The sequence below is a fragment of the Atta cephalotes genome (genome assembly GCF_000143395.1).
Source record: "Atta cephalotes unplaced genomic scaffold scaffold00018, whole genome shotgun sequence".
In the NCBI taxonomy this organism is placed as follows: Eukaryota; Metazoa; Arthropoda; class Insecta; order Hymenoptera; family Formicidae; genus Atta; species Atta cephalotes.
The window spans coordinates 2,959,893-2,964,966 of NW_012130082.1; the positions used below are offsets into that span (position 1 = coordinate 2,959,893).

Genomic DNA, 5,074 nt, shown 5'->3' on the forward strand with positions numbered 1-5,074 from the left:
TATATATATATATATATATATATATATATATATAGAGCTCTATATATATTTATATATAATATATTCCCGTTAGACACATAAATCCGTTTCTCTGTCAGTAGTCAAATAGTACAGGCTCTTTTTTACTGCTTCTGTGTAAAATAAATATCACTGTATTTTTTTCGACATGTGCAACTGCGGTCGCATTGCAATACCGGAGACAGATATCATAAGGTAGATATCAGCGGGAGACGCCGCGGCAGCCTCGACTTTATAATTTCAGATTTTTATGAGGTTTGTCGTGCACGCTTGACATCTGCGCTCAACAGAGAAAATGCAGGATATTTACTGAGGAAGCAAACACGGACACGGCAGGGAAAACACGGAAATGCAAGGAGCGTTGCAAACAATGTGTTACTTCTCGTACAAAAAATAGAATTGCGCTCCACATCCGTACTTTTTCTTTTTGCAAGTTTAAAAAAGAACTCTCTCTCTCTTTTTTTAGTGCAGCTGTCTAACTTTTTTTTATGAATTTCAAAAAGCATTTATTTTCATTATATAAGTTTCGTATGCCAACGATATATTACATATTATTTAACTTAAAAATTATGTGAATGATTTACTTATTATTATGAACTATTTATTATATTATTACTTCATATATAGATTATAAAACGTATCATAAATAAAAGATTACCGATTTCGTAGAGAAATACTTTATGTAGCCGTGAGTTGTCGACTTAGGGATAAATATGATTGTTTGCTCCAAGAGGGAAGTGCCTTAAGGAAAGTAGTGTAAAAATTGAAAAGATTAAATATGATAGCGTATAAATAGCGCATAAATCCTGTGTATTTGATTTTCCATATCGGTTATTATTAACACGTGGGGGGGCTGATAACCATCCCCCTACAAAAAGTTCTTTTTAGTTGAATGAAATGAGCGCAAAAATTTTTTGCGAATTTTGAAAGCGCATAAATAGCGCATTATTATATAACTAATTCAGTAAGATTTGGTTAAGTGGGGAGGGGAGGGAGGGGCTGGTAGACATGGGAAGTCTCTTAAGGATTGTAGCGCAAAAATCGAAATTGCTTGGAAATAGTAACGCATAAGTCGAAGTATATTTTGCGTAGCTAGATATCGTAATTTTGCAATTTTATATGACTTAGAGATGAATGTGATAGTTTGCTCCGAGAGGGAAGTGCGCAAAAATTGAAAGTATGTAAATATGAAAACGCGTAAATAGCGCATAATAAATATTTGCATAAATTCCTTTATTTTTGATGCCGGATGACTGATGCAATTATTGCTAAGATTTAAGGAAGTTCTTATATCAACTTTTGCAAGACCAAGACATCTTCAGCATTATCGCATGCGCTTCTCGAAATGTGACGGTTATTTACCCTACGGGATATGGAACCGAGCTTAACTAGGAACAATACAATTACGTTCGCGCACTGTTTGCGATCACGAATGAACGAAATTGCGTTAGCTGTTGCGAGATAATATAAAAATTGTCGATGCGCGGTGCGGCATGGAGTTTTAAGGCAACAGCAATAAGAGGGAGCGCAGTTTATAACATATCGACGATGCTTAAAAACAAATGGATCCCGAGAGCCCCGGGAATGTTTACGGTCGCCGGTGGTTACCGTTATCGTCGTATCGATCGTAACGATTTCTAGTTACCTGCACCTGGCTCAACACGTGAGAGGCGGTCCTTTACGTGCAAGAAGAGTTGCCTCTTGTTTTTCTTGCTTAGTCGATGCTCGCTCTTTGCTGGATTCGTTTTAACAAAGTTTTCCTTCTTTTTTTTCATTTGATGATCATTAATACTGCGGCTTAGAATAAAAACTGATAAATGACTCGAATCTTATCGCGAATTATCGCAATTGCGTACAGTTTTGCAACAGGGATAAGATAACATTCAACGGTACATAAATTTCGGTTTTAAAAAATTTTCTCCAGTGTTTATAGAGAACTTTTCAAATATTCTCTTTTCTCTTAATTACACACATGAAAGAGAGAAAGAATGTACGCGGAAAATATTAGGTACTGGAAAAAGTTCGTGCAGCTTTCTTGTTAGCAATAAACTGAAGTCGAATTTTAGTCAGTAATTCGCAAATGTAATGATGAAGTTGATATTAATAAAAATTTACATTTATGTCGTTAGTATTTCTCGTTTATATAAAATTAAAGACGAATAGCAAAAAGTTAAAAATTCATGCTTTCATGCTCTCTGAATTTAAACTTGGAAATACAATAGCAAATACAACAAAACGTATTTGTAGTGTATGTAGAGAAGGTTTTGTCAGCGAAAGAACAGCACACAAAAATGATTTAAGCGGTTTAAGGAAGGCAATGAATCGCTAGAAGCTAAGCCGAGTTCGTCCATCTGCTATTGAAGATAGCGAATTACGCGAATATGCATTCAAACCCACGAAAAAGATGTGTATGCAAACATTGAAAAATAAAATTATTTTTCAAAATAGTTCAGAGTATTTGAATTTTTATTTAAAAATTCATATGAATTTTTTTCGGTAATATAATATATGTATAATATCTAATATAATATATATCTATTCCTATATATTATATATAATCAATTTAAGCTACATGATTAATGACCGCAAAATTATGCTGTTACTTTTATATTCACGGAAAAAAATTTGGTTGAATTAACTAGAATTATAATGGAAAAAGATCGATCCAGAATTCTAGTTAAGTTTACTAGATTTCTGATTAAATTTATTTAAACCAGATTCTGGTTATTTCAAACAGAATTCTGATAAATTGGAAATTAATTATTTCACTAGAATTCTAATAGATTTTAAAAATAATTCTTTCAACCAGAATTCTGATAGATTTAACCAGAAATCTAGTAAATTTAACTAGAATTCTAGACCGTTTATTTTCCATCATAATTCCAATTAATTCAAATAAGGTTTTTCCGTGTCTCTATATAATCAATTTAAGCTATATGATTAATATCGACAAAATCACGCTGCTCCTTTTTCAAATATTGATTAATTATAGCTCATGTTTAAAAGGTTTTTATCTAACATTTATATCTAAAGGTTAGTCCTGTCAATCCAAATTGGCGCGGACATTGCGGCCACTGGAATTAGTACACGCGGATCGGAGCGACAATCGGCTCGTAACTGCCACCACGATGAGAGAGTATTACCGAGAGCTTAGCGAGGGATGACACCGTGAATGAGGGGTAAAGGGTAAAGAGGGATTGGCGAGAATCGAAGGTAGGAAGAGATACGGAGTAGAGTGGAGATATGCGGAGGGCAGGAACGCGAGCCCCGACCGAGAATCACTCCCCGTTGCCGTCAGAGATGATCGTGCTGCGAATTCCACGCGAAAGATAGATTCCCTCGGCGATATATACCTGGCGATACCGAATCCTCCCGTTTGCTTCACGTTTGCTTGCTCTATTTCTCTTCCGCTCGCCTCTCTACGTGCTCCCGGGACGCTTCTGATCTTTGCTGCTTTGTATACACAGCAAGGTCACCTCCGTATCTACCAACGGAGCATAGACGAACGTAAAATCCATTTCACTTCTAACATTCGCGTCGCTCTGTTATATGCGGTACGACTGCCATCCGTGGCTGCGGCGACATGCGAAAGCCTCCGAGGATCCTCGAAACTTTTCATCAACGAGCAACATACGGCGCTCGTTTCTCGGATCTGAATGCGGCGGAATGAGACGGGGTTTCGTTGATACGTTCTGGGACCGGATATTCCCGGGCAGCACAAGACAGGTGACTATAATCGGACAAACATAGAATATGACGTGTGCGTTACCGCGGCGAAAGACACATAATAAAATATCATGGATCTCACTCCTCTTTTTTTCTCACTCTCGCACTGTGTATCTCTGTGTATATTTTATTCATTGCTGTGTTCCGATTACGCGCTTTGATCATGTTCAGATTAATTTTCGTTTCGCTTCCATTCCAATATTGTAGCGAAACTCGTGATAGAATTCCCTGTTGACCTAATTATAACATTGCGCGAGTATTCGTTGTATTAATTTCTGATCAATCTCAGTTATAGATAACACAATAAAAGTTGGTAAAGGATCGAATATATTATATGTATTATTTATGATTATGATATTCGATAGGTTAAATATTGAATTACACTATCATATTACATTATGTATATTAATTTATAAAGAAGATACACACACACACACACACACACACACACACACACACACACACACACACAGAGGATGAACTTAGTAACTAGGCTGGATATAGTTTTAAACGTTTAAAAAAAAACGGAAAAGTGATAGAGAAAAATCATCTATTATTTAATATAATCAACTTCATTCTGTGATTATATTTTTTCGATCAAAAATTTATCGATTGTATTACATTTTACCTACTTTACGTATAAATGTATCATAGTAAAATAATCAAAAGAATTTTTTTCTTATTAGTGTTTTTAAAAAGTAACATGTATTGTATTTGCAGAAAATTTGTTTAAAAAATAACTTGAACAAATTACAATAGGTTATATTTATATGACTAATTTAACAATGTTATAAAAGACAAAAATATATTAGAAAATGTATTTGAGCATAATTTTGTGACATATAAAATGTGTAATATCTGACAAAATATATTTTTTATTAAAAATATATATAGGCAATTTCATTTGTTTTAAAATGTAATCGCAAGTAAATCGGTGCATTGTTTTAAAAAAAAATGTAAGAATAGTAAATCATATTAAATAGTGAAGGTTTTCGTCTACCACTTTTGTTCATTTTGTTCATTTTATTTTAAAAGAGGCTATTATTCAACCCAGTTACTAGAATTACAATGTATGTGTGAGTATGGCATTTCACACTGGTTTTATCATACGAATATAATAGAAAATGTATAAGCTAAAAACTTTTATGCATTTTTGATAAGATATCGTATAACTGCGCTCGAAAAAGTATTCGCACTCAAAATATTCCTTGACAGAAAAATCATTTAGAATTTCAGTCGAATCGTAACCGAGCTGGAGAGAGAGAGAGAGAGAGAGAGAGAGAGAGAGAGAGAAGTAAATTAAAAGTTTAACGGTTTAGTAATAAACAAA

General features: G+C 34.1%; 1 protein-coding gene across 1 annotated transcript in view; it reads left to right on the top strand.

The window, feature by feature from the left end:
- LOC105618890 (irregular chiasm C-roughest protein) overlaps nt 1–5,074 on the top strand; it is a 238,432-nt gene that overhangs the window by 82,281 nt on the left and 151,077 nt on the right. The gene's annotated exons all lie outside the window — the stretch shown is intronic.